General features: G+C 44.8%; 1 protein-coding gene across 3 annotated transcripts in view; it reads left to right on the top strand.

Annotated features, from left to right (window-relative positions):
• The first annotated feature begins 1,750 nt into the window (after positions 1-1,750).
• Positions 1,751-19,183, top strand: part of ALCAM (activated leukocyte cell adhesion molecule) — a 124,942-nt gene continuing 107,509 nt past the window's right edge. Inside the window, exon 1 of one of the 3 annotated variants that reach the window (XM_056328691.1) lies at positions 1,751-2,148. The gene's annotated coding sequence lies outside the window, so the exon portion shown is untranslated. Of the gene's footprint in view, positions 2,149-4,832; positions 4,854-19,183 lie in introns of those variants that run through there. The other 2 variants (XM_056328692.1, XM_056328693.1) reach the window with 2 other exon arrangements.

Raw genomic sequence — 19,183 nt, 5'->3', positions numbered from 1 at the left:
CCAATAAAGAAGGCAGGATTAGGCCGTTAATTCATAATGGAGACCAAGTTGTTGCAAAACCAGCACATGCTATTAAAAGCACTAGGAGTTAAAAAACTCTAGTAGGAATACAACTTGGAACTGGATTAGGTGGTCATCTCAGTGCAATTCTATCTGATGTCTTGCTCAAGATTTTGAGGGGGACTCCAGGCTCGACTGCAATAAAAGTACTAAATATCCCTAGTAATGAGTACTCCACTGCTTTTAAACATGGAAGTCAAAAAGACTGAATGGGAAATACTAATCAGCTTCAACAGGAAGACAAAAAGCTTATTTGATCTTAAAAGTAGTACTTTTTTTTTTTAATCTGCTCAGTAATGTGCCCATAGAGAGAAATCTGCTGAGAAAACAAAGGATGACAGAGCTCTGCTGAGCAGTAAGCCTAGAAAGTAAAATATTTTTTAAATGATTGCATAGCATGCCTTACACAATAAAAGATAATAATAATAACAATAATAATAATAATGTGGGAGAACAGAAGAACATTTTAAAGTGGATGCTTTAGACTTGAAGTTCTAAAAGCAAAATATTCTTACCCCACTTCACAGAAAACAAGCGTGATTAATCAGGAAAAAAAGACGCAGGCTGAGTTATTCTAAACCTACTCTGTATCACAGTAATGCTTGAGTGTTCTTAGTTGTTAGCCATCATGAAACTTGTTTTGAGAACAGTGAAGATATTATTTGCAGAACAGACCGGGTAAGTTTGTCTTTGATTTCCAGGAGTTTTGGGGAAGTTCCTGTCTAAGAATTCACATCATCACATGGTCAAGTGAGATAAAGCACTTGACACTTTGGATTTCACTACCAGAAAGTCCCTCTGGAGGGGCCAGCGATGATTCATATTTTTAGATTTCGGACATCAGGCTTAGTTCATGTGGCAGCGTGGGAGATATGTTGGGCACCCCGTGCCGTTACCGTTGGCTGTGGCTGGCTGAGTGCTTGGGGCGCCCATTACCCCCCTCAAACAGCACCCCTTGCTCTGGCCCGGGGGTGGGGGAAGGCAGCGAGGGGCAGTGAAGTGCTCCTGGGTGACATTCCTTCTGCCAGGGATCTCTTTGACCTTTAGGGCAGCCGACTTCTAGAGTGATGAACGATCCCCTCCTTTGCCCTTCAGCACATTTCTTCACAAAATGATGTGTTGTGAGCTCCTTTCCCTTCCCTTTACCCGACTCCTATGATAAATTAGTTAAATCAGATTAAACTGGTTATTATCATCTCTGGTTCCTTTTACTTTTTCTGTTGTGGCTAGGGAGGGGATAACAAGGGCCTCCATCACACTTCTAAAGACAGAACATAACAGGCATCAGGCATCACTACTATTACTATTATTATTACTACTACTATTATTATTATTATTATTATCATCATTATTATTATTAATAATAATAGTTAGCTTTTTATTTGAAACACTGCCATCCAGCACACATCCTGCGCACAGAACCAGCCAAGCCAACCGGGCAGATGCAGAGGATGGCTGGGCCAAGGGGGGCCGGCTGACCCGCACCCCACCAGCCCCACTGCCCCCGCCCCGCTGCTTCCACGGTGCCCCCGGGGGGCAGCAGCGGCCCCGTCCCCCCCGCGGTCAGCAGCGGCCCCGTCCCCCCCGGGGCAGGCCCGGCGTAGTGGCGGCGGCAGCGGCGGGGCGGCGGCTGGCCCTGCCCGCCCGACGGCGGGGGCGGGAGCAGGGGGGGCGGACCCAGCGCTGCCGCTGCCGCCGCCCGGCTCCGCCTCTGCCGCCGCAGCTCCCAGTCCTGGAGCGCCGCTCGGCTGCCAGAGGGAAGCCGCCACCTGCTCCGGTGCGGAGTCGCTCCTCGCCGAGACGGAGAGTCAGCCGCCCCGCAAGTTCCCGCCTCCTCCCGCCGCCCCGGGAAAGCTGCCGCCTCCCCGCCTCGGAGGGGGAGAAACCACCGTCCCGCTCCGCTCCGAGAGGGAAGAGCCCCCCGCGGGCGCCGCGCACCGCCCCGCTCCGCCGCTGCCTGCCGGTCCCGCCGCGGGCAGGCGGGATGATGGAGCCCCCCCGCCGCCGCCGCCGCCGCCTGCGCCTCCTGCCGCCGCCCGCCGCCGCCGCTGCTGTGCCTGCTGCTGGCAGCGCTCTGCCTGCCGCCCGGTGAGCGCCCGCCCGCCGCGAGCAGCGGCACCCGCGGCCCGCGCTGTCCCGGCCGCACCGAACTTGCCGGGGGGGGAGGCCGGGGCCGCGGGTGGCCGTGCCCGCCCGCCGCTCGCTGCCGCCCGCGGGGCCGCCCTTCGTCAGCCGGGGGCTCTGCGCCGGGGGTCGCTCCCGGCCCCCGCAGCCCCTTTCGCCTCGGCGGGGAGCGGCCGGGGCTGGTCCCCTCCTGCCCCCCGCCCCCGGGGCGCGCTGCTGCCGCCTCTCCCGAGGGGAAGGCAGGGGCTGCCCCAGCCGGGGGGGCGGCGGGGGGGGGGGGGCTGTTTCGCCTCCCCCCGTGGGGAGCGGCGGCGGCGGGGTCCCTCCGGGGCGTTGGCAGCGCGCGGCGGGCGGGAGAGCCGCGGCTCGGAGCGGCACGTCCCCGTGGCCAGCCGCCTCCAACTTGGGCGCTTCGGCCGCTCCTTCCCTCCCCGGCTTCGGTACCGGGGTACCCGGGGGCGGGCTGCCGGGCGCGATGCCGGGGGCTACCCGGGGCGCGATGCTGGGGGCACGCGGGGGCAGCGCGGGTCCCACGCCTGGCGGTCGCGCTGCGTGGGGTGAGGATGGATCGGGCTGGCGTGGGTCACTTACCCCCCTCCCCGCCGCCCCTGTGAAAGCGCTCTTGAGGCGTTGGGGAAGTGGGAAGGCGCGGGGAGTGCTAAATACCCTGATTGTTGCGGGAATATTTTGGCCATGAGGTGCTTGTAGGCTTTATTTTGTAAATATTGAGCGTGAAAGTGAAGTCTGAGGGAGAAGCTGTGAAGTGCGGAGTGCTGCATTCAGCGCGGAGCCCGGCTCATTATTCTTGTAGAAAGAGCGTCAGCCTGTGGTAACGTTCTGTATTGCTTTAAGGAATGGCTTTGCCTTTCTGCGCCTGCCTTCGCTGCCGCGAAGGGTTTGCAGAAGTGTCGAGTTGGTGGTTTTTCATTCCTGGCCTCTGCCCTGTTACTGTGTGCTTTCCCGTTAACCATTTACAGGCAGCATCTTCTCATCCAAAGGGAAGATCAGAACAGAGCTTTTTTTTGCTGCATTTATTAATGTTTCTTTTCTGCAGGCTCTAGTTCAGTAGGAAATGAGCTACAGCCATAAAGTAAGGCTGCCAAAGCTTTAATTTCAATTAGAATAGTAAAAAGAAAAAAGCTCCAAACAGAACCCAAAGCGATGTTGGAACCATAAGCAATATGGCAGGCTGTTCTGCTAGGCTTTTGCTTTGGCAACTACAGCGTGTAATCACCGTAGGACATAAAAATTATCAGTCTCGGTGGCAGAACTTACAGAAGATACTGGTTTCTGTAATATAGAGAAAGTCTTCAGGAGAGATTGTTTGGTTTATGAGATCTGAAAGGCATGTGGAGTATCCAGGAGAGATAAGCACCTCGGCTTCTAAGCAGCATGACTTGCCCCCCTCTCCCCCCCCCCCCCCCCCCCCCCCCCCGGAGAGGTTTATCCTAGGAAATACAAAATGATCTCACAGATTGTGTGACTGTCTACATTCTCCCATTGAATGAAACGTGAAGCCATAAAATATTTTATCTCGGGAGTTGTGTTGATGGAGATGTATAAAAAGGTGGGATGTGACCACTACGATCTAAATAATTGGTTGGAGGTAAAACCATCTGCCTGGTTCTTTCTGCTCTCCATTTCTTCCTTGCCCTCTCAAGGAGAAGCTCGGGCTAACGGTGTGAGCAAAGACCTAGGGGGAGGAACCAGCCCCACCTCGGCTCAGAAACTTTCTCTGCAGTACTGAAAATGCCTGGGAAGCCTAATACAAGATTTAAGCCTCTAGTTCCCTGTTTATTCTGTGTGTAAAAGGTACTTAAATATTAAAATATCCATAAAAAGCTCTTGATATGACTGTAGACTTCACGTTTCTTTCTCCTTGCTATCTCAGCTATTTTAGGTGATAGCTAATTTGCTATCATCTACAACAAATTCTGGATATATTACTCTATCATGTTGCTTGGCTTTTGGGAGTGCCATTTCAAGTTTGTGTATTGAAAGCAATAGATAAGCTGTTAAAAGCATATTAAAAGTTTATGTGCGTCAGGTGTAGATATCTCCAGCAATATTCAAGCTGACTGTAGATCCCCATGAGAAATTTTGAGGTTCTTTTTTGACAAGGTAAACTGCTGAGGAAAATACACACTTGAGAGAGAAAAAAAAAAAGGGTGTGTGTGTGTGTGGTGTCCAAGTCTGCATTTGGTGCTAGGAGACTGAGTCTAGGTCAGACTAAACGAGAACACCAATTAAAATTTCATACTTTTCTAGAGGAAATGACTATGTGAAAAGGAAGTTAACTCTTAATCAGGAGCTAATCGTGACCTTTTGTAAAGCTTCCCTCTCCCCCTGCTTTCTGGTGAATTACAAGTACCAAGCTCGGTGTCTCTGGTACTATGTTTTATTAGTGAAGACTTGTTACATATCCCCACATTGTGTAAGGGTAGTGAGGCTGTAATGTGTGGTCTTCTCATTCACATGACATGTGTTCTCCCTCCTGACTAAGGGGTTTTTCCCCTAGTACATGTGGTGCGATGCTGACCTGCAGAAACTGGCTTTCTGTATTAAGACCTGAAGTGCACATGGATTTTCTGAATGCGAAGTCAGGAAATGTCTACACCATGTATATATGTTTTGATATATTATGTATCCAACGCACAGGTAGCAAAACAGTAAGTTGTTAAATTCTTTGCTTTGGGAAGTGTTTGCAATCTTTTTTGTTCTTTCTTTTTTGTTTTGAATGTGCTAGAAAAGTCTCTCAACATAAATTATTTTTTCCTTCTTGTGCTCCTCCCTTGCTCTGCTGGGTTTCTTAGCAATTCTCATAAGGCAGAGGGCAACAGCAGAAATCATTCAGGTCTGTAAATCTCTGAAATTTCAGCCCATTGATTTTTACTGGAGAAATTATTATGTTCATGAAATAATTATCTTGGGATTAAATATGACTTACCACAGATATCTTATTTCCACTTTCCAACCTTTGTAAGAGTAATACCCTTTCTTACAGTACCATCCATACTCCTTCCTGAAGGTAACCTAGGATGCTAATGTGTAATCCCAGGGTAAACAGTTCCAGCTGTCTTTGTATTAGAAGTTAAGCTATTTGTTGGCTTATTTCCAGCAGAAAGTTTTGGGGAGCAGAATCTCTAAATATTTATGCACGATGACACATGAAGGGGAAACCAAAGAAAATAGCGTTGTGTTTTACATAATGCAGATTACATCTGCGATCAGGATAAAATTATCTTTCTATTTTCTTACAAATAGCCTACTTCTGTAGTGCGTTTTATAGTCTTAAGCTGTCAGGGTCCTCACTGCAGATTTCCATGACGTCACACCTGATTACGTATGGTGCAGAAGGACCTCCTACATAAATAAGCACTACTGTGGTGGCAATAGCTTTAGCGTGTTGGCTAGTCATACCACATCACACCACTGTGGGCTTTTCTTAGGTTCCTGACACAGGGACATACTGGAGGGTAGTTTTTGCTAAACTTTTGCTAAAACTGCTGGAGGGTAGTTTTGGACTGATTGAGTGAAAGAAAAGCAGACTGCTGAGTAAGAAACAGCTACGGAGGAGCCAAGTCTACCTGTATATACTTTGAGCTTATTACCACTTGAGAGACTGAATGTGCTAACTTTGTAGGAGCTATAATTTGTAACAAGACCTCCTAATGCTAGATGATCAATATTCCGTTTCTCTTTCTGTGAGCTGCACTACATGACCCTAGGTGTGATGGCTACAGATAAGCTGGCTCAAGGGTTGGTCTGCAGCACTTGTTCCACTGCTGTTTCACATGTGGGAGGTTGTTTGTTTTTTTTTTTTTTTTTTTAATACTACCATGCTGATTGTGGAAACAGTTTTTTCACATCACTAACAATATGGTTTTTCTAGTATGGTCTTGTTTAGTTCAGCAAACTGATACAGGGCTAGACTTTTACATGTTGTTTTTTGAGAAAGAGTACAATATCCAAAAACTGTGATCTACATACTCTCTGTTCAGTGCTCCTCAAAGTTCCTATTGGTTGACTAGCGTATAGCTCATTCCTCTGGTCATACAATAATTTTATTTTTTTTTAATAGAAAATGCATGTAAACTGCAAGGCCACACTTGTAAAAGAATTGAGGACCTGTTGCACTGTGCTGATTTCTCTTGAGTTCCTCTCCTTTCAAGAAAAATAGTTACGCTTCCATGCACCGATGCTCAAATGAGAGACTCTTCAAGAACTGCAAATGCTGTAGGGTGATAATTAGAATTGACTTGAGCAGAACGTGATTTATCCAGGAAAAACTGAGTATTAACAACTCCCCTTGATTTGAAATTGTTGAGCCTTATCTTCCCTGAAGACAGGGCTTTGACCTACACATTCTTTATCCTGGTATCTTTTCTTTAATAAGAACAGGATGGATATTAAAAGAGGCTCTATGTTCCTGTCTTTAATACACTTGAAAATTAATTTTATCTTTTAGAGAGGAGATTGCAGTATAACTAGTATGCTGACAATCTACTACTGGCAGCCATTGGATCGAGTTTCTTCCTTTTTTCTGGTTTTGTTTTCATTCTTCCCCCCATGTGTTTTATTGAGGATGGCTTGAATCACAGGCAGTCCTACGCCTGTGGATGTTAATCTTCTGCTCCAAAGTGGCAACTCTTTTGAGGATACCTGCCTGCCTTTAGATTAAATTGCTTTTCTTATCATGCATCTAGGTCTCCAGAAAGGCAAATAAATATTTACTTATTAAAACAACTGCTGCTTCTACTGAACTGGTATTTTTGCTGTTAAGAAATATGCCTCTTTTTGGAGGCAAAAAAAAGGGAGAAAGTGATAAAACCGTAGAGAGAGTGCCTGCAGCTTTAGGGTATGATTTTTAGAGGTTATCAGGGGTTAGAACAGTTCTGTAATGTTTGGTTAGAAAGCATTTGAAGTGCCTTCAATAGCAGTGGAAATACTGATCTGTTCCCTTGATAACAAGCAAAAAGTGCATTTGGTGATTTAATGAGTGTTTCAGCAGTCTATATATCCGTATCATCTGTTTTCAATTAAATTGTACTCCGGATGGTTAACCCCTTATTGTGAAGAAAAACTTCAGATGCTTGAACCGCGTTGACGCATTGCATTTTGTGCTGCAGTAGCCCCATCTGCAGCACCTCCCGGCATCAGTAGACATGGCTATCGGTCACAGCAGTTTTGGTCCTGAGGGAAAGCACTGAAACAGCAGGCACGTTTTAAACATCTCCTCCCATCTCATGGAGAGCAGAAGTCCTCCGGGCTGGAGCCCTGGCAGGTTGGTGATATTTCGACATGTGGCCGAAGCTCTGGGCGGTGGCTGTCCCCTTCCCTCGGCTAGCTCTCTCGTACAGTGTACCTGATGGGTGCATCCCAGCTGTCTGGGCTGGGGAGTTTCGGTTTTTCATTTTAACAAAACATTGATTCTGAGCAGAGTTGGCATCTTTTAAGCTTGAAGAGCTATGGCAGCTAGTTCAATAGAGGGAGCTCCACTACCTTACTGTTAGCAGTGTGTCTCCGCATTTTGCAGACCTCTGGTTTCAGCTTAAAAGTTGTATTAAAAGTCTTTGTTTCTTTGCGGTGTTCTGTGGTACCAGGCTTTGTTTCTGCAGGCGTCTTACTTTCACCACAGGCTTCCTGTTGTGTGAAGGGGAAGGAAGGACAAATCCCAGTCATGTAACAGGCAACCCCCAAACGATGACTCAGTTGGAGATACTTCTCTTTTGCAGCAAGGCACTGTGTGTTTTAAATGGGTGCGTCACAGAATCGGGTTTTAAAATGACCTCTTCATGTCTTCGGGGGGGGGGGAGATTCCTGGAGAAGCTCAAAAAGAAATAGAATAAAAAGAGGGTACTTTCTAAAGATGAAATGGGCCAAGAGTGGTGTTGCATGAAATAGGGTACAAATAGGATGATTGCACCAGATAGACTGTTGCGGTGAGAGAAAGCTAGAAGATGTATCACATAGGACCTTTGTTTAACAAAATGGACTCCTTCAGTAAGTTCTTTTAGGCTCGTAAAGGAGAACTGGAATATGTATTTTGTTCTGTAAAAGGAGTCTGGATTCTAAGCTATTGTAAAAGAAAGCCAGTTCAGGTATGTGCTGGTATACTTTTGACCCGTTCCGTGTCTCTAACGCAGAAACAGGTACATACAGAAAGCTGATAACTGTTCTGCAAAATTAGGATTTTACATTTTTCTTGGATCCTTTATTTTTTAAATTTCATTTCTTATCAGACTATTTTGAAACTAATTATGAAGCCCCATTAAGGACAAGCCCTTCTAAAAAACAACAACAACAACAAGTCCTTTAAATTGGGTCACCTTCAATTAAACTTGTAATGAACTCAGCATTATTCTTCAGTCAGATGAATCCTGCACAAATACAGTGCACAGAAGTTGCATATTTTTGATTGAACTAAAGAAAATAACTTTAGATACTGGATAACAAAATAGATGTAGCTTGTATACGTCTAGAGTTAAATGGGGCATTTCACACAACCGATTGACATGTTAAGTTTTTGTTGTGTTTTTTTTCTCTGAGTTTTTGGGGTTCTGTGGGGTTTTTTTGTGGGTGGGTTTAGGGTTGGTTAGGTTTTGTTTTGTTTTTTTTGGGGTTTTTTTTTTTTCAAATCAAAGTGGAAGAACTTACTTTTAAAGAACTTGGTGTTGAATTGAGTGAGTTTATCATGCTGGCCAGGAAGAATTGCTAAGGCTGAGAGGCAAGAGAGGGCTGATGTGGTTTATCTGTGCAGTGGAATGGTAAGTGTTCACATAAGCCTCTGTAACTAGGTAGCTTACAGAGAACACCCAGTTTGAACTGGGCTTAAAAATAGCAGTTAGATGCAGGTGTGAGGTCTTAATGTTAGTTGTGAGATGTGGTTCTTTAATTGCAGTGCCTGAATTATTTTGCTGTTGATTGTCTAGAGTTTTAGCCTGGGTATTATTCCCTTTTGGCATGGAATTTTGTTTCATGAAATGTAGATTAGCAAAATGAGTTCTGTGACTCATCCAGATAAAATCATATCTGTTTGTTAGTTTATTCTACTTGTTTTGAAGAGCAGAGATGAGCTTAATGGCTTTTACCTACAAAGCTATACATGGAACAGAAGAAGAGGGACAAAGAATGGAATGTTTAGGCGGGATTTGGGGAACTTCAGTGTAGCTGTGTAACATCAGAAGAGAGAAGGTTTCTGAGTAGATTCCTTCATTCTCGATACTGCACATCAAGTTGTATATTAAGTGCTTGCATATGGAGAAGACAATAGGGGAAGTGTTATCTTACAACTCATTCACATAGCATTGTGGGATTTGTTTTCTCAGATTGGGGAAGTTGAAAGTTTCTGACACTGCCAACGAAGTAGTGTGCTGACAACTGGTGATGTAAATCAAGAAAACATTTGCATCTTACACTTGACAGCTTGAAAGGTTAGCAAGGGGATAATTTTTCCAACTTTAATTCATGACTGAGACTTATCGTTTGTGTAATATTACTCCTCAGTTCTCAAACTACTGCACAACTTACTGCTAGTCTTGAACCCTACTTACCCACAGAAGCAATAAGGAAGTCAGTAATATGAATGTCCCACCAGGTTCCAGTTTATATGAGTGATTTATGTTTCTTACTATCAGGTTTCTGTACAGACAAGAACTCTTGGTAATGCAGAGCTTGCTGTGCAGACTGTTCTATGATTTGAAACAGTTGCTAATATATAAGCAAATAATGATGGTGACTTGCATAAATTTACATTTTGCATCTTTGTTGCCATTATAAGTGGGGTTTTTTTTTGTTAATGTTTTCTGGAAGCTTTCAATGTTTTTGCTGTAGTGATTTAGCTCTTGACATGGTTTCTGTACCAGGGCTTTGCCTTTTGGAGGGGTAGCTGTTCCACGGCTTAGTTTGACCTTGCTCATCACACTACTGTTGAATGATGCAACAGGTTCTGTCTTAGCTTTGAAGTTTAAGTCCTTAGTATGACCTTTACCCAAAAGGTTTAACCCCGGTTAATGTGTGCTGCCCTACAGCAGCAAATTCCTCAGTGTCTGCCTGACTCTCTGATGTCGGCTTGGGGCTGCTGGAAGTTCACCTGCAGGTTTGCCAAGGTTCAGGTCCTGGTATTTCAGCCAGATTCAGTTGTGTCTGCAGGTCATTTCTTGTCATTGCTTATCATTTTAAGTGCCCCGCAGTGTTAAATCCAAAACTTCTGCACAGCTTCCAAGGGTGGCAGGGGGAGGAGTCTAAAGCTTTTGAGATAGTGGAGAGTAAGTGGCAAGTTGCAAAGCTGATAACCATGGATGTGGAAAAAAGCATGCTGACAGTTTTTCTAGTTTAGGTTCACGGAATGTATTTGGCATCTTCTATGCATCTTAACATAGCATATGCCTGCTTTGTAAGAAACAAAGTTCTTTATCTCAAAAGAGCCGTAAGCCCTTGTTGTCTGCAGCCACAAGGAAGCTGCTGTAGGACTGGGGAAGGTAACCTTTCCGGCCTATATATCAAAATTCTGGTATATCAGAGGGCCATAAGAGGTGTATCATGTCTGCCTGAGAGCCAGAGGGGTAGGATTGGCAGGGAGGAATGTGTTTTTTCAGAGGTCTTGTTGTGAGAGTGGGGATGTAGCAGGGTGTTGGGGCATGCTGGTGGCGTTAGGCTCTGCAGAGCCTGCTGGACACAGCCACGGACTGGGGCTTGGAGCACTGCCGCAGCCACCATGCAGCACAGCTGGGTGATGGCAGCTTCGGAGTCGCTCTTGGGCAGCGTGCCACTCAGGAGCCAGAGGTCAGAAACTCTCTGTAATGGTGGTCGCCTATAGTGACCGTGGTGGCCGCTTCCTTTCCGCTGTGTGGGAGGGGAAGGGAAGAGTCTGTGTTCCTCCCAGCCGTGAGAAATTACCCGCTTTTGCTGGGGGCACGCTAACCCTCTGAACTGCTGCAGAAAGGCATCTGCTGGCTTTAGGAGCGTCCCATTTATTATTTTCTTTTTCCTCCTGCTCTGAATGGTGTGCAAAGCACTCAGTAGGTCACTTTTTAATCATTATGTCCATCTGCAAGTACAGCAGTGATAAGGAAGGATGGGCTTCAGCATACTCGGTATGCTGGTGATCTTTGGCTCTCTTTCCATTGCATCAGTGGCACAGGGCACAGAGGAATGAATAATGCAGTGTGTTTCTTTAATGAATGCTGAATGGGTGAGCGTGAGCTGCCAGAAGCTTCGTCCAGAAAGCAGCAGGGTGTCATGAGGGGTCATACCCGCACCTGGAGGAGAAGAAGAAGGTAAATTGGTTTTAGCTGGAATTCGCAGTCCAGTTTTATAAAATGTGGGAGTTATTTTGAAGACTGAAGTTGATGGTTCAGCCCAGAAAGCTTGTTCATTTTTCTGGATGGAAGTAGTGCTTTTAAACTGTTTTTTGAAGTGAATTACTGTTACAGCTTTATATATGGTTGCTCCTGAGGGCCATGTATGAGCTTCACATCTGGAAGTTTTGTGTAAGCATATATAAAACCTAGCCCTCTTGCTATGGTGGGGTGCCTTGTCTTAGGTGTGGATTCAAATTCACAAATCCCCCGTAAATAGCTTGCTTTTCCTTGCTTTTCAACTGTGCTAATCTTCGAGGTGTCACCATCCCTAAACAGTGATGATTGTTCTGAGAAGCTTTTCTTGTAGGTGTGGAAGAGCAGAGTGGTGAGTGTGGTGGGTGCCGTAGCTCCTTGGGAGGAGGCTCTCTTTGTGCAGTGGAGTAAATATTTGTTACTTTTTTGGACATACTGTACAGCACTGACTTTTTTCATAACCACACAAGGAGATTGGTGGCTCATGGTCTGCAAGTTCTGTGACTGTGTAGTAAACTACATAAAACTTGAGGGACCCAGTTAATTGAAAATGGTAATAGATGCTTTAAGAGGACTATTGCAATGAAATTCTTTATTTTCTTAGTAAAACTTTTCATAAAGTCTGGATGGTTTATTTAGTGGGGGTGTGTTGGTGGGTTTTTTCTTCTTCTGTTCTTTCTATAAAGGTGGACCATTACTCTTTCTTTAGGAAAGGCAGTAAGGATAGATACTAGACAAACAGCTTTATCCAGGCTTGTGTTAATTCCAGGTATGAGGTTAAGACCTAAAACTTCCATCTGCTAATAAAATGTTCAGCTTGGCAGTTTCCCATTAGCTTTCTCAATGGCAACTTTAAAGGAAAAAACCTATAAAGTTGCTTTGATTCCTTCTATTCAGGGAAGATGGAGGACTGCATGTGGGTTGAAGGTTGGAGTTTGGTTTTTTTTTTTTAAATATCATTTAATGAAAGAGGAAAGTAATCATGGTCTCTGGAGTAAGTGGTACTGTGTGCCAGCCTTTTCAAACAGTGAAGTTTGACAACAGTTTCCTTCTGTCTACAATCGGGACTGACAGCGGCTTAGGAGAGCCACTTTTCCCTAGGACATGTCAGCAATCCTGGGCTCTTAAGCCAGTTTGGAAGTACCACAGCATGCCTTTTAAGAGGATTTGAGAAGTCTAACCTAAACTCTGGTACTTCAGTGGCGGAAAAATAATCTGAGCTTTAGGTCTCTTGTGGCATCGTGTCATTTGCTTGAGCTACGCCTCAAACAGTGAATGCTTTGTGGCCTTTGGCTGCTCGGTAAAACTTTAGTTGCAATTACAAGGCTAGAAAATTTTATGTGGGCTAATTCTGCAATAGTCGCACATCCTCGATAATTGCTATTGCCAACACGCTGTTGGTGAGTCCATAATGCTTAACCTTGTCCAAATTGTATTTGCAGCTATACCTGATGAGAGTTGTATGCTCAAGAGTTCTCCCCATGTCAGGGGTAGCCAAGCTTTGCCCTGCAAGACTTGGAGGGTGGGAGTTGCTGTGTGACCTGACCTTGAACAGCACGTGTCCAGGTCAGAAAGCCTAAGGAGGTTCAGCTTCCACCAGGACTTGGGGCAGGAGCAGTGATTCCTCAGAGATGGCACTTCTTCCCTCTGTTGCAGGGAAGCACTAAGGTGATGAGTGACTCTCGAGGCAGCCTGGCAGAGTCAGCCCCCACCAGCGGCCACTGCTGCAGCTGAGGAGCATTAGTGGGTTTATATGATTTAGCCCTGGGACCAAGCCCTTGTGTGGGCTCTAGCTATGCCTTCTAGGTGCTGTATTTTGTATGTACCCAGGTGTGATCTCTTCTACTGATGGCACATGCAACTGGAAGCTTAAAATTTTGTGGAGTGCATTGGCATGCAGATTCACACTGGAAAAGCTGCTGCTTTTCTGCCATTTTATTTGGAGGGGAGTCTAAACTTGTTGTTCCAAGATCGTAGGAATTGGAAAAAGATACAGAAATGGAATACTCGAAATTTTACCCACAGATTTTTATTCTTTTAGCAGCAAATGTTTAAGGAAAAAAAAGTGTAAGTTCTTTCTTTGGTTTAAGGGAAACAAAATAACACAATAGAGGTGGTTTTGATTTATAAACTGCACTTGGACTTTAAAAGATATTTGGGAACATTTGAGGCTGAGAAATGGAACATATTTTTTGCTAAACTTCACTGTGTCACTGGCAGTGTATGTCTCTGATCTGTAGGTTTAGGAGGGTGAAGGCTTTAGAGGTGAGAACAATTAAGGAAAGCTAGAGTATTTAGAATTGCAAGAGCAGCACTTTGAATCTTTGGCAGGGTGTATTAATGTGAGAAAGAAGATGGACTGGCTTTATACTTAAAAGTTCAGTTTTCTCCCACTGCTCGAAGCAAATGTTTTTGACTGGAGCACATACGAACCAGCTGAAGGAGAAGTTTGCTGTCTGTAGCTGGTGAATTGGGCCAAAGAGGCAGCGCAGCACCTCTGCAGGGGATGGCATGTGCAAATAAATGGCAAAGAGCTTACTTCCAGCATGTTAAACCAGGCATGTCCCTAAAGCCTGTGAAAAGAAGTAATATGGAAAATGGTCTTCGCAGCAGAGACGGGGAAGGACGGAGCATCGCTTGGGAAGGCCTGCAGAAGGATGCTGCCTGGGCGGGGGATGGCCATTTTGGTGGCCAGGAGGAGCTGTGGCTGGTGTGTGTGAGGCTTGCGTACGTGGTGAGCGCGAGCTTGTGGAGGAACGCTGGGCCGAAGGGACCCCGGCTTTGGGATCGGGCTGCGCTGCCGCTGGAGGGTGGTGGGGAGGCGGGGGTCCGGGAGCGGGCCCTCGGGGAAGGGGCCCCGGGCCCGGCCGTGGCTCCGCAGGGCCGGCGTGCGCTGCCCTTGCCCTTGTGGCTGGCGGGGAAGCGGCTGCCGGGGCAGGTGGAGTTTTGCTCGTGAGTGAAATGAGCAGAGAGCTTTCTGGAAAACGGGAGAGAACTGTTGCTAGAAGTGTTTTGAGGGAGAGGAGCAGAGCAGGTGGGGGCACCAGGGAAACCCCATTTCAAGAGACACAGCGCCTGCTTTGCCGTTTGTATCGCCACATGCTCCTGGGTTCGGTGGGTTCCCTTTCCCCCACCTGCCATAAGCAGCAGGCCGGCCCCTCGGGCAGCCCCCCCCCCCACCAGGCCGCCCCACTCGGCCCTTTGTGTTCCCCATGTCAGCCATACAATGTGGCGTTAGTCCCTGCCTTGAGACATTTGCTTCCCCACAGAGATTCCTCAAAGCTCAAGTGCTCCTACTCTGGGCTTGCACAGCCTGTGCTCGTAGGGCAACCGCCTGGAGTAACGTGTGTCTTCTGGGCAGCCTCCATCTCCGCTCCTGGTCAGTATGGATGGCCTGAGAAGCTGTTCACGCTGTCTTTTTTTGTACAGGAAAAACCCTCCATATTCTTCTAGTTCCTGTAAGAGGCTTGATGTACAAGGTGATGTGTCAGGGAAAGAGTGCTGTACACCGAGTGTAAGCACTGGGTGACCTACGTGTCCTGTGGAGCCATCTCCACATATTCCAGATGTTCTCTGGAGTAGCGTGCGCCTTATGCTGCCCTCGTTCAACGTGGCTGAGGAACTCATCTCTAGGACGGAGCAGCCCATATTCCTTAGTTTCTTCAGAACACATAAAACCAGACTGGAACATTAGTTATTTAATATGAACAGTGTAATGTAGCTGCGTGACCCACTGCTGCTGGAATTGCAGCTGCCAACCATTTTTTCTAGTCTGAGCCTTTTCATGCTGCCTCCGACTGAAGTGGGAGCATCAGGCTGTGGTAGCTGACAGACAGCGTCAACCTACCACAGCAATTGTGCCAAGTCACAAAATGCAGAAAATGACACAATAGTTCTGGGCCGTGATCCAGCATCTGTTTGAATACCCAGCTTCTAATTTATTCAAGTATTCATATATATTCTTAGGGACCTAATTTTTAGGCTGAAGGTAGCAGGGTCCCTACAGAGGGGGCCCAGGAGGACTCAGTAAGCCGTAAGTGATGGTGTAGAGGCTGCAGAAGATGCTGGGTACCGTCTGTGAGTCATAGCATCTTTCTGCTCCTTGCAGAGGACTCCTGGCTAGCACAGCTTGCGAAGAAACAGTTTAGGTAGGGGGCTGATCTAATTCAGTCTTCCTGAGTATGATGCAAGTTCACCTCTTCGGCTGATTTTTTAAGCCTTCGCTTTTAAATTGCGCACATGTGGTTTTTTCATATATATAATATATGAGAAAAGATACGGGGTTTTTTTGTGCCTGTCAGCAAGGAATATGCAGCTTACTAAGCTTTCTTGAGTATAATTTTAAATGGAGAAAATGCTTCTATATAAACTGAGATTATCTCATCACAGTATTTTTATGATTGTTAATTAAAATGTGAGGAAATCCTTTAGAGCAGATTTGCAGTTTTGGGTCTTTTATGAGACTTAACATGAGAGATCTATTTTTATAGTTATGCCTTCTTATTAGTTTTGAGATTAGAATATGTTTAAATGCATGGCTATCAAATCCTGTGATGATTACTTCTTTATTTTGCAGTGTAGACTAATTCAGTTATGGTCCCATTCATGTGTTGTTTGTGCCCTAATTTTCAATGAGATATTGTAGTGCTTTATTGTCATTGCTATTTCAAATAAACTTCCAGAATAGTTTTAATTTGAACTTGAATTTTTTTTAATATTAACTTTCAGTGAAGCATATTTTGTTAGATTATTGTGAATAATGACTGACTATTTAGGTTGTTCAAATTCCTGGAATTCCATTTTCATCAGGCTGGAGGACTGTAAAATATAAATGAAGGAAGGATTACCATGACTACTTACAAGAGACTTAAATCATTAAAAAATTGTCTTCACGTAAGTGGAAGCCTGTAAAATCTTGGCTCACAGTACATGAAATTGAGTTAGAAATCAAGACCTATAGAAAATTTACTGGGAGAAAGTGGTGGTAATTAAAACACTGGTGTGTACCCTGTTTTCTCTTTGCACTGGACAACTAGCCCATCAGTGGAAGATTGATTTTTAGGCATGGTGCTTTCTACTTGAACTTGGGCTCAGGCTAGAGAAAGAACTGGAGTGAAGATCTGAACAGAGCTAAACAAACTTTTTTTTTTTTTTTTTGGCCAAGCTCTAACCATGCCTGTAATAGCCTGACAACCTGAATTTCTTAATCACAGGCTCATCTGTCATCTCAAACAACACTTCAGAGTTCTTTGATTGCAGAATTTCCCAGCCTAGGAATAATTAAGGCATGGAGAAGAGTGATCAGCTGTAAATTGTGAAGGAAGTCAGAGTCCATCAGAAGTGAATGTGATGAGGATTGTAAGTCCTTTGCCTTGACCTATTTGTGAGATTGTCCATGTGGAGAGCCTTGTGCTCTAGGCCAGCAGGAGATGATGTAAAGGAGAAAAGGATGCTGCTCTTTTATCCCTGTAGGTCATTAAACACAAGCTTTGGTTTTTTTGGGAAGATCTAGAGAGGAAACATGTCAGATAAAATATCAGGTAGAATGATCAGGGCTAATTATCTTACAGACTTTAAAGGGAGTATTTTATTAGAGGATCACATTGCTCAGGAATATAATGTATGTTTCCCTGATGCTTCTCTACTAGCCCAGGCGCTAGCATGGGTGCACCTATGTGAGCAGACTGCACTGTCAAAAGCAAAGCAAAGGGGGGAGGAGGAGGGAGCATTATTTGTTATGCTGGCAGGAGTATACGTGCTGATGCGAGTTGTGTTTATATTAACAAACTATTCTGCTACAGCTAATTAATCAGAATTTGTCTACCAACCTGTGCCTCAGAGATTATAGTCCTTTTGCAGGTGTTGAAGGAGAAAACTGAGAATGAGTGGAGCCTCACTGTTGCTGATGTTTAAGAGAGGAAATGTGTTGAATGGGTTGTGGCTTTTTTTTTTTCCATAAGCACGTGGAGAAAAATGAGAATGGGAGTTGAAAGAAGAAATGAGAAGGGAAAGCAGAATTTTTTTATGAGAATAAGTGGAAGAAATAAAGGTTGGAGTATTTTTTGCCTGTCTTCTGAGAGAAAGTCATGAAGTCATTGGAAGGTAGTGGGGAGGTGGATGTCTGTCTGTATCTTTGGAGCTGTGGGAGTAGCATGCCCATTCCCTGGGTGTTCTTTTCAGTGACGATGCCAGGAGAAACACAGGATTATGGTATTTGCAAGATTTCTGACACACAGATGTGCTCAGGAGACCTGTGGGACAATGACTAATGATTGCTCCTGACTCCTAGATTCCCTCCTAGAAACGTAGTAACTTCTGATAACCTTGCATCTAATTTTGTCTTGGGTCATTTACCCAGTAATGATGCCGAGTACACTGAAGTAGTCAGTATCATTTTTTTGTGGTGATTTTAGTTCAATCTTCATTCATGGAGGGAGAGTAGACCGTGAAACAGATGAACTGTTAGATAAAATATCAATGTTTCACATACAGGCTTTTGTATCGGTGCAATTGGATGCGTAGTGAAATTGAGAATCAATTATATAGCTGCTGCTTATCAGAAGTTAGCAAATGGTAAATGCAGTTTCATTTTTATAATCAATTACCTAGGCCTGGAACTTGTTAGCAAAGGTTAGAAGCTGTAATAATTTTCAGTAAATGCCTACACATTATCTCAGTGGATTTCTACACACTGGGTTTTAGGGAGATGAGGGAGAAATGTTTCTCTTCCCTGAAGTCTTTTAAACTGGCTTGTGAAAGATGAGGATCAAGCTCTTCAATATCTAAGCACGATTTGCATTCATCCCATGACAGATGATGGCATATACTTTCTCATTAGTCAAACACTTCTTTTTTTCCCCCAGTTGTATGCATAAATTAATTTTTACTTTCAGCTTTGTGAATTTAAAGGAGGTTTGCAACCCTGCATGGTTCATTTATCCACATCGTCACTCAGAATTTACAGATAAGTGGGACAGTAACATAAGGTAACGTGCTTCTTTTTTTGTTATTTCTATTTTCCTCTGACTTCTGCACTCAAGAGAAGTTTGGGTCCCTGTTGGGAAAGTTATTTGTAGCTGGTGACTGGCTATGAATGCCCTGTGCCAGAAAACTGCTAATCTTCCAGTCCTGCTAGTCCATTCCAGCCAGTGTTCACTGTTCATATGCAAGCTTTCATATCCCTATTCTTGAAGTACCTTCTTATCAAACACTCCTTTATTTTTGTTCAAATGTTGTAGCATTGTTGTCTGCTTATTGACTCTCTCCTACGATTGTATTTCTGGAGGCTTCTGCAGGCTTTGTTGCAATTGCTCTTCTCCTGGCTGGCAGCATATCCTGTCAGTTGTGCACCTCTGGATAGCTTGCTTTCACTGAAGGATTTTTAAAAAAAGATCTTGTGTGTAATGTAATCATCTGGGTTTTTTAAAGTGCCTAATACCTGAAATTGCAGCTATCAGAAATGGTTGGATCAAGTTGTTCTGCTAGCCAGGTCACATGGGGCTGGCATTATTTACCAATAGGATATTTGATTTGATTATATTTCTCAGTTATTTTGCTTAGGGTAAAAGTAATTTTTGGTAGAACTGGTGGTCTTGTACCACTTTTAATGTTCATTTTTATTTGTTTCTCCACGAGCACTGTAGGCTCTACTGCAACTGCTTATT

This window comes from Falco biarmicus, chromosome 2, assembly GCF_023638135.1.
Source record: "Falco biarmicus isolate bFalBia1 chromosome 2, bFalBia1.pri, whole genome shotgun sequence".
Lineage (NCBI taxonomy): Eukaryota > Metazoa > Chordata > Aves > Falconiformes > Falconidae > Falco > Falco biarmicus.
Note: the sequence above shows the minus strand (reverse complement) of the source record. Positions and strands in the feature narration are given on the sequence as shown.